The following is a 10,658-nucleotide window of genomic DNA, read 5'->3' on the forward strand; positions in this document are numbered from 1 at the left end:
TACGAAAAAATTCCGTCGTCAGGAAACTCGGGAAACGAGAAATACAATTTACCTTTTCGACATCTTCAGCAACTTATTTAAAATGTATATAGACCGAAATTGTTTCATATCCATTGTCATAAGGTCCCATATCTTGCAACTTTTTATTGCATACACATGTAATCGACCATTCACAGGCATACCACGAAGAATATGTGATTTTGAAAAGTTTTGAATATGTTTATCTGATTTGTTGGTCTTAATAATTTAACCATTCATATTTTGTGCTTTTTAATTTTGAATAAAATGCTTTTCTTTTTCAAGTATGAAACGAGGTAGTGTCACTGGTAATTAGTGATTCCTCGGGGGACTTATCTGACTTTTCAATGCTTCACATGCGTCGATTAAAATAAGGCGTGTTTATTTGGTTTCGACTTATAATAAACCATGTTACATCACACATATAACATCACCTGTCACGTCTGACATTAAATGAGGGGGGGGGGGGGATACTTTTTATGTTAACCTGTTTTGGCCTTTTCCAATGTGTTGTTAACTGTTATCAGCATTGTTGCATTTATTGTTAACTGTTTTTGCCAAAATCGATATGAAATTTATATAACAATATTTTCGTTGTTTATTAAATATTATATACAAAATACATTTTTGGTTGATTTAAATTTATACATCACATATAAGATAAATTCAAATGTTGTAATAATTCTTGCATTTTCACGTACATTCAACCTATAGAAAAGATAAACGTTGTGTATAATGGCAAATATGAAATAAGAGATATGAAGAATGTTCTCATGTTGTAAAAGTAATGTTGTTCTAGGTGTTGACAGTCCCAGTTGACAGAAATGAAAACTGAATGATTTCACACATCTCCTCAAACCTCTGAATTTGTTATCATATGCGGGTTTACACATGCAGTAATAACACACATAAAGAAACAATATGAAACTAAAATGTGTTGTCAAATATTAACCATGCACATCACAGTGGTTGATAATTCTGGTGATCAATGGTTCCACACAAAAATTCGGAGATAAAATGCAAATTTTTTTTCGCCTTTTATAATGCACATTACAGTAGTCTGAAAGTGTAGTGCATTTAGTGATGCCCACAATAATTAGAAAACAAGATATTATTTTGTCCAACGTTTACAATGTACATCACACTGGCTCCATCGACTGGCGCAATCTGTGACACAGATCGATCTGAAGATGGAAGATCGGTCAATGAAAGATGCGTATGGACATGGTCGGTTGATACAGTTTCGATTAAAGCGCATATTGCACGAGTCACATTCCCTACGGTGTCGAATTGAGATCGTTCTTCCTGATACCATCACAGAGAGGCTAATAACAGCTACTAGGATTATGGTAATAGTCTTCTAAAATTAAATAAAAATTATAATTTCGATTAGCTGTCATGGGACCAACACAATTAAAAAATCTATAGTATCACAGGGACTCAAAACGGACATTCAAACTTAAAAATAATAAAAAGCTGAGAACGCTACGGGAATTAAAAGAAAAGACGAAATGACAACCAACAGTATACAAAAAACAAAGTAGAAAACTACAGACGGTTCAATACGACCCCCACCAAAATGCAAGATTGTGGTTACAACGATTGGAATATATTCATCTGTGAAGCAGATATTCCATAACTGGTCAATGTATTTCGGAAACAGAAATCATGTCGTGTCGTAAAGTTTGGTTCTTAAATTAAACGACCCTCATTGTCAATTTCTGGATGAAAGTTAAGACATGAGGCCGTTTAATATGTATCTAATGTATCCTTTAAACATGGAAATATTTGATTGGATAGATGAGCACAACAAACTCTCTAATTGGTTATCAAAAGTACCAGGATTATAATTTAGTACGCCAGACGCGCGTTTCGTCTACATAAGACTCATCAATGACGCTCATATCAAAATAGTTATAAAGCAAAACAAGTACACAGTTGAAGAGAATTTAAGGATCCAAAATTCAAAAAAGTTGTGCCAAATACGGCTAAGGTAATATATTCCTGGGACAAGAAAATCCTTAGTTTTTCGAAAAATTCAAAGTTTTGTAAACAGGAAATTTATAGAAATGACCACATAATTGATATACATGTCAACACCGAAGTGCTGACTACTAGGCTGGTGATACCCTCGGGGACGAAACGTCCACCAGCAGTGGCATCAGCCCAGTGGTGTAAATAGTTATCAATAGTACCATGATTATAATTTAGTACGCCAGACGCGCGTTTTGTCTACATAAGACTCATCAGTGACGCTCATATCAAAATAGATATAAAGCCAAACAAGTACAAAGTTGAAGAGCATTGAGGATCCAAAATTCCAAAAAGTTGTGCCAAATACAGCTAATGTAATCTATTCCTGGGACATGAAAATCCTTAGTTTTTCGAAAAATTCAAAGTTTTGTAAACATGAAATTTATAAAAATGACCACATAATTGATAATCTAAATTAAAGTATTATGCTGACTACTGGGCTGGCGAAACGTCCACAAGCAGTGGCATCGACCCAGTGTTGTAAATAGTTAGCTAAACGTTGATTTTTTTTAGTGAAAGGACATCTTCTATACAGTGGAAAGTTAAATTGAAGAAAAATGAAAGCTTCTTTTCATTCCTCCTTGGCTGCATGAAGTAAGCCCCATATGAATAAAGGAACAAGTTGACAAGCAGAAGAGCACACTTGGTTCCCATGACAATGCCAATTGTTTATTGAAAAACACTTCATGCAATTCTTGTTATTTAACTTCCTTTAGATTAACATTTTTATATGATCAATTCTTCCCCTAAAAACACCTAAATCCAAGTACATCACACTGGCTCCATCGACTGGCGATGAAATGCACTTTAATTGCAAACTTCTGAAGATGAAAATGCACTTTAATTGCAAACTTCCTTTAAGATTAAAAAAAAACAACAATTGAGGAATACATAAGCATATACTCAAATAATTTGTACTGGTATACATGTATATATCAGACGTTTCAGAAGATGCATAGTTGTTTTTGTTTTTTGTTTTTTTTTTCTCTAAATTTAAGAATGATTTAAATTACAGTATTATTCAATAAATGCTATTTTAAAAACATGAATTGAAAAATAAGCTAACTATTATAAGTTATATATCGACAATACCGAACTCCGAGAAAAATACAAAAAGGAAAGTTCAAAATGAAATGGAAAAATCAAACACATCAAACGAATGGATAACAATTGTCATATTCCTGTCTAGGTACAGACATTTTTTAAATGTATATGATTTGCTGATTAAACCTGTTTTTAGCTAGCTAAACCTTTCTTGTATTGCAGGCGCGTAAAACTTAATCGCATTACATCTCTCATTTCTAAAAAAAAAAGATGTTGTTTAAACATATCAATTAACCCTCCCCAAAGGCAACTAAAAACAAACTGAAGAACAAATGCACTTATACTGCAAACTTCCTTTAAGATTAAATAATAAAAAGCAATTAATGATTACATAAACATATACTCAAATATTTATTATTGTTAGTAAAAGTATTTTTTTTATTTGATTATTACTAAATTTATGAATATTTAAAGCTTTTTCAAACGTACCAGTAACCAGCAATTGCTTGTTTTTTTCTGGGTAAAATTTTTGCCGCAAAACTGTCTGCGCATGTAAAAAAAGTTAATCTGAAAGAAGTTAAATATCAAAAATATAGAACTCCGAGCAAAATTCAAAACGGAAAGTCCCATTATCAAATGGTAAAATCAAAAACTCAAACACATTAAACAAATGGATACCAACTGCAACACTCCTAACTTTTGTAAGACGTGTGCTAAATAGTTTTGATCTGAAATATAAAGTACAATTGTACTTACCATTTTAGCATACCTATCTTCAATTCAGTTCAGTTCAAAAATAAATTGATGACTGATTGTCACATCAAATGTTGTATAATTTCAACCACAGTATTTGTCAGGTTCGATGTCACATCCGTCTAGAACTTGTCTTAAACCGCTAATTTTAATAGTTAGCGACTGAAAAATATGTGGTAGATTCTAGTTTCATCAAGATATATTTGACCTAATATGTTGTAAAAATATATTGATACATATAGATTCTTACATTATCGGATTTATCCAATCGAGATAGTTAAATTATAAGTTTTGAAGTCCGAGCCTCGGCGAGGACTTTAAAATTTATAATTTAACTATCGAGATTGGTATAAATCCGATAATCCACGAGTAACTATGTAAGAATCTGTTTTTCTAATGATTGAAAAACACATTTTCTTTTTTTGTTAACCGAAAATCCGCTTCGAGTACCTTTCACATTGCACGAAGTTGTCAATTTCATTAACATCTGCTATAGCATATTTTGATTCATCTAGTTAGCTAAAAAGGTCACGACCCTTAAAATCATCCAATGATCTTTTGAGATCACCGGTAACTACACGTTGATTAATATTTGTTATACAATGGGTCCGAAAAGGGATACATTTCCATAGAAGTAGAGAAACTGAATTCTCACATTTTGCAACCTAGAATATTATAAGCACAATAGCAACTGCTCTACGTTGACACAACTTTTCATTGTCAAAACTCATCCATGATACCAGACTCCAATCAAAGCAACTATTTACAACTATTTATATAAATATCTACCAATCGAAGCAACAAATGATGCAATGAAACAATAATCATTTAAAAACAAATGATAAAAACAATGATAAAAAGAAGTAGAAATAACAGGTATGCATTTAATAATCATGAATTATACTATACAAATGAACAATTATGTTGTAAGGGTAAGGTGTGGAAATGTTAAATAAAGGCAACAGTAATGTATCGCTGTTCAATAGTCATACGACGATTATTAGTAAGCAAACACGAATCCAGGAGAAAAACTTGAACTGTTGGAAACACATCAATTATAAGAAGACAACAACGGAACTGCAATAAAAAACAAACGCCAACATATATAGAAACGAACTACAAGAATACAACTGCCATATTCCTGACTTGGTACAGGACTTTTTAAGATAAAATGCAGCGTTGAACCTTGTTTTCAGGCTAGCCAATCCTCCAGCTTATATTGGGATCATAAAATACCACTAAAATGACAACCTTATGGCACAGGAATAAAGTACACACACAAAAAGGCACTAACAGTTAGCACAGAGAAAAAATGTACATACATGAATAATATCATATATTTTAAAATCCAAGATGCCTTAAATAATTAAATCTGTATGTATTGTGTCTCTCTATGTATAATGATCATATAGTATCTTTACTGCTAAGGCATTATAACTTAGTAGTTTCTTTAAAGTCAAATCAAACCAATTTTAATTCTAACGTCCGATTATAGATTTAATTACGCCAGCGCTGACACATAAGGTTTTGAATTGATTGAAAAAAGGGGCAACAGATACCAGCGGGACATTCAAACTCATAGATCGACAATAAACTGACAACGCCATAGCTTAACAAGAAAAAGACAAACAGACAAATAATAAAACGTAAGACGCAAAATAGAACACTAACTACTAAGCCGCACGAAAAACTGGGGTTGATCTCAGGTGCTAATATATTCAGTATACTATCAAAATAGTATGATATTGTGTTGACACTAAATATTTTTCAATAGTAGATCAAATTAATCGGTACCAATTAATCTTTGTCCTACTTCGTATATTATATTTATATATTCCTAGTATATAATTATACCTCCACTTGTTTTATTATCTGTCCTGCTTATGTACAAATTCCAAGAGTGAATTATTATTCGTCGAAGTTGAATTGTTGAATTTTTAATATCTGTCCTGATTTCAAATGTATGTTAAAATGTTCCAAGATCTTCTTTTATTCATTGTCCTGTGTATGCTCGTACTCCAAGAGTTTTTTGTTATCCATCAACGATACTAATTTTTTTAAACTCTTTCCCGCTTGCACAAATTCCAATAATGTTTTCTTATACGACAACATTTAAGCATTAATTTATAAATGTCTTTCCTGCATATTTATAATTTCCAAGAATTTATTTTACATCATGCGTGAGTCATTAAATCACAGTGAATTTCACACTCATCCCAGATCTCAGCACAACGATGGGCCCATGCCGACTTAATTATGATATTCGTAGTTCGAGCTTTTGATTTTGTCATTTGAATATGGACTTTCCGTTTCGAGTTTTCCTCGGAGATCAGCATTTTTGTGATTTTACTTTTTACTAATACTTATCAATCCGATTTTTTCATATATACTTTCACGAAGAGTTGGAACTTTATTTGACGCACTGCAGAAGAGATATAAATTCTGCCTCACCAACAAGTCCAAGTTTTATGTAAAAAACTAAAGTCTTTTGATTTTACGAATAGCAAACGTTTCATGATTATAATCTTTGCCTATTTGAAATGATACATTGAAAGATTGAAATAGTTGTGTCTTTCATGTACATTGGATCTATAAGAGACTTTAAACGTGTTAGGATGTGCAGATTCTTCAAAGTGTGAGTGGTGCTCTCAAATAAAAATGTCTGGAAATCTTTCTGAGATCACCTCCGAATTTTGGCGGGTTTTTCATCATCAGTCACGCGCGCGTGAGTCGTTATAGCACAGTGAATTTCACACTCATCCCAGATCTCAGCACAGCGATGTGCCCATGCCGACTTAATTATAATATTAGTAGATGGACTAGGCTGTTCAGTACACCGTCTGTTATACCTAGCGTTACAAGATGCACAATCTTGAATTGGAACTTTTCTGCTTGCAACAATTAAACAGCAAACCAATACAGTAACCCAGCAGTATGTATTTCGTATCTACAAGCAGACGAATTAAGAAGAAATTAGGTTTGCATGTTTTCAAATTATCATAATTGAAGAAAATACATTTAATGAAAATACTTGAATTGAAGTAAAATTGAAAAACATGTAACAAGGTTAGTTTGTTTTATGCTACAAAATTATCTTAATAAATATGCCAAAACCTAATTACATGATAAAATCAAAGGAAAATAGATTTTAAAGAGATAATTTCAACTTTTTTTTCATTTTTTCCCGATTGATCCAATGAAAGTATATAGGTATGTCTTAACATCTGAAAAGATCGTTAGATGATCGATGAAAAGTATATACCTATAAAAAATGGAAAAAAATAGAATTATTTTTACTGCAAATAATACAACTAAGCTTCAGTTCAATTTATAGATTTAACAGAAAGTGTTAGACTGTATTCATAGTTAGAGTAATATAATATATAGTACTTACCATATTGACAAAGCTTTCTTTATGGTTACTCGGAAAAATAAAAGTAAGACTTAATAAATATCTAATTCTCGGTAATTTGAATCTTATTTTAATTGTACATTGTATATAAAAGCGATGTGACTTCCGACTAGAAATATATTTTTAACCGCTTCCTTGAAATTATTGCGTCATAAAATAATTGTGGTTTCGTATTTTATACTTTTCATCTATTTTGAAGGGCAAGTAGTAGTAAAGAGACTTTTTATATATTAGATGAATATAACGTAATGAAAATATATTTTCAATCGCATACTAATATTTAAACGTCCGATTTGATTGTAATATTTTCACGAACCGTTGGAACTATATTTGACGCATGTGGAATGCCGCCTATAACAAACGAGTCATAATCGTATTCACGAAAGATACTAAAGTGTTTTAATTTTATGAATTGCAAACGTTTCATGATAAACTTTGCCTATTTACAATGCTACATTAATATTGGAAGATTGAAATATTTGTGAATTCAAAGACCTTTCATTTACATTGGAGCTGTATCAGCTTTAAACGTGTAGAATCATGATTTCCTTGAAAGGGGTTGCTGCTCACTAGGAAGCTAATAAACCAAGAGTACTAAATTTTGAAGTTGAAATCACCACTTCGTAAATTTTACACATGTCATCACAAGTTGATTGACCGTTATGGAATAACCGCTTCACAGATGATATCGAATATGTTTCTTATGACAATCCCCTTCCCTTTCCACGAAGGTGACCTACCGAATTATACTATTTACCGGGTTTTTGTAATAGCATGAGCAACACGACGGGTGGCACATTTGGAGCATGATTTGCTTACAATTCCGGAGCACCAGGCCTCACGGTCATAAAACTTTCGAGCATGATTTTTGTACTCAGACTCGAAAATCAACCAATCAAATTGCTAGATTTCATGTTTCGAGCATGATTTTTGTGCTCCGAGCACTGAGCAAAGTTTTATGACTTCAAGGCCAGGCCTTGCGGTCATAAAACTTTCGAGTCAGTTTTTTGTACTCGTACTCGAAAATCAACCAATCAAATTGCTGGATTTTATGTTCGAGCATGATTTTTGTGCTATGAACACTGAGCAAAGTTTTATGCCCCAGTTTTTGGTGGGGTTTGTGTTGTGACAAAGGATGAAGGATGAACAATTCCACAAAACTCACGTAGAGCTATGATCGTCAAATGAAACAGGCGAAAATGTTAATTTCCATAGTTTTGTTTTATATTTGCAGACCAAAATGTTCTTTATTATTAATAAGCTACTCGTATTGGATATTGCCACGGTTACGAAATAGAACAATATATCTACGGACCTATTATACAAGTGACAATCGACTCTTTTCTCATTTTTAGATCTATAGATATATCTAACGTTTTGGTATATTACAGTTTAACACTCACTTAAATCAAGGTCTAAAGCTGGCATGTCAATAACTGCTAGCAGTCCTTTGTTTATGTATGTATCCATGTAATTTTGCTTAGTTTCTTTTGTTACCTCTTCTGACATCGAGCTTGGACCTCTTTTTAACTGAGTTTGATTGTACGTATTGCTGTGTATTTGTTTATTCTACATTGGCTACAGATTTAGGGGAGGGTTGAGATCCGCGCCGCATATTCGGCTTATCCAAAGCTTAGTAAGGAGACAGTGGCCTTTCTTAGTTTTGCTAGTCTATACCAATTGGCATCCATTTAACAGAAAACTTGTGGTGACTAACCTTACAATTTAGTTTATTTATATGTTTTGGAGTTTAGTGTGACGGCCATTTACATTTACATTTTTATTTTTGTCATGTTTATTTCAGTTTTTCAGTTTTTCTTCGACTCGTCGGGTTTGAATGTTCCTTGGTACAAAATGTTACCTTTGTCTATTTTTCACTAGTGACTATGAATATCCATATGACCAAAAAATAATTATCTTCAACAAGACTGTTATCCATATTACATGCTAAAGGTTCTTTTACATGAATATATTTTCCATTTTGGAATTATTTTATCAACTTTAACTTTAACTTGCAAACAGCAAACTGATTTACAAAATAACATGTACACAAATATATTTTTTTTAATTTTTACTTGTAGAAATATAGCCTCCATCTTATCTCGTTTCGTTGTTGAACAAGATGTAATGTGAATATTATTTTGAGTGCATGACAGTTCATTTTGCGGCCCTCTTAGTGATCGATTTCTTTACATACATATATTTTCTTTTTATTTCAAGTTGTTTTATTTACATTATCCTGCAATCAGCCAATTATTATACAAATAACAGGTAAACAAATAATGTTATTTTTTTTTTTAGTACTTCTACTAATGAAGTCTCCAGTTACCCTGTTTCAGTGTTGACCAAGATGTAATGTGAATATCTATTTTTTTGTGTGACAATTATTCATCTGGGGGTTGTCTTCGCTGTCCGAGTTTAGGTTATGTCGATTTCTTCAAACAGCTAATAGTATTTCAATTTCATAAACTAAAGCTTTTATTGCCGGATGCAGATTGACAGATAGCAACAATCAACATTGAAGCAATGCTGTCGCGGCTCTCCGGACATTCCCGAAGTCCTGCGTTCCGAGTTTATGAGCTTCGGTCCTTGCCTGGAAGTTGGTACATGTATGTATATTGTCGGTAATATAAACTATATTTGTACTCTCTACAAAAGAGGAGAAACGCTTGTCAAACCTCACTTTTTGTCAGTTTCTAAAACTCTTCCAGAGAAATTTCATCTTTGCCGACAATTTCATATATTGTTTATTAAATTGTATACCAAACTGCAAACAAATATAATAAACAAATGGAAGTTTCATTGACGGTTCTTATACATGTACCCCGCCCACCGACTACCAGTATAATTATTTGATAACAACTTTTGTGTTAGTATCAACATTGAAATCTTAAGTAATTTTTATCATGTATTTATCAATTTCCTTTTGACATCCGACTATAAGTTCATTTCACATTATGAGAAAGGAATTCACTACAACTTTATTTATTTCTGTTCATAAATTTTAAACTAGTTTTCTTACAGGTCTACAGGTCAAGTTCAAATAATTATCTTTATGAATCAATCTGGCTAAAATTAAGATCAATCCTAACTAACGTCGCGCATATCAAATTCAGAGATCTATATTTTTATTAGATTGCTTTTTTTTTATAAAGTTCATGTCAAATGTACAAAATGTATGGTATTGGCAATGCAAACGGCTTGAAAGTTAAAGTATTCATAATATCACTGAGAGTCAACAGTCAAAAAATTAAAACAACGTGTTATAAATTGCATGCGTTCAAAGCGCTCATCAGGAACGCTCAGAGCCAAATATTTGAAAGCCAAGGAAGGATTTAATACTGTTGAGGAGCTTTGATTTTGGACCTAAAATTCAGCTAAATCCATTCATAGACCA

The 10,658-nt window shown here is 32.3% G+C and overlaps 2 long non-coding RNA genes across 2 annotated transcripts; both read right to left on the minus strand.

The window, feature by feature from the left end:
* Positions 1-592: 592 nt before the first annotated feature.
* On the minus strand, positions 593-3,993 carry LOC139504469 (uncharacterized). Its single transcript, XR_011659235.1, has 2 exons — positions 3,853-3,993; positions 593-1,378 (listed from the first exon to the last, which is right to left on the minus strand). It is a non-coding gene; the product is annotated as an uncharacterized lncRNA (long non-coding RNA).
* Positions 3,994-4,719: 726 nt separating this feature from the next.
* LOC139504470 (uncharacterized) lies at positions 4,720-7,357 on the minus strand. The gene is made up of 2 exons (XR_011659236.1): positions 7,244-7,357; positions 4,720-6,796 (listed from the first exon to the last, which is right to left on the minus strand). It is a non-coding gene; the product is annotated as an uncharacterized lncRNA (long non-coding RNA).
* Between the last annotated feature and the right edge of the window lie 3,301 nt (positions 7,358-10,658).

The sequence above is a fragment of the Mytilus edulis genome, chromosome 14 (assembly GCF_963676685.1).
Source record: "Mytilus edulis chromosome 14, xbMytEdul2.2, whole genome shotgun sequence".
In the NCBI taxonomy this organism is placed as follows: domain Eukaryota; kingdom Metazoa; phylum Mollusca; class Bivalvia; order Mytilida; family Mytilidae; genus Mytilus; species Mytilus edulis.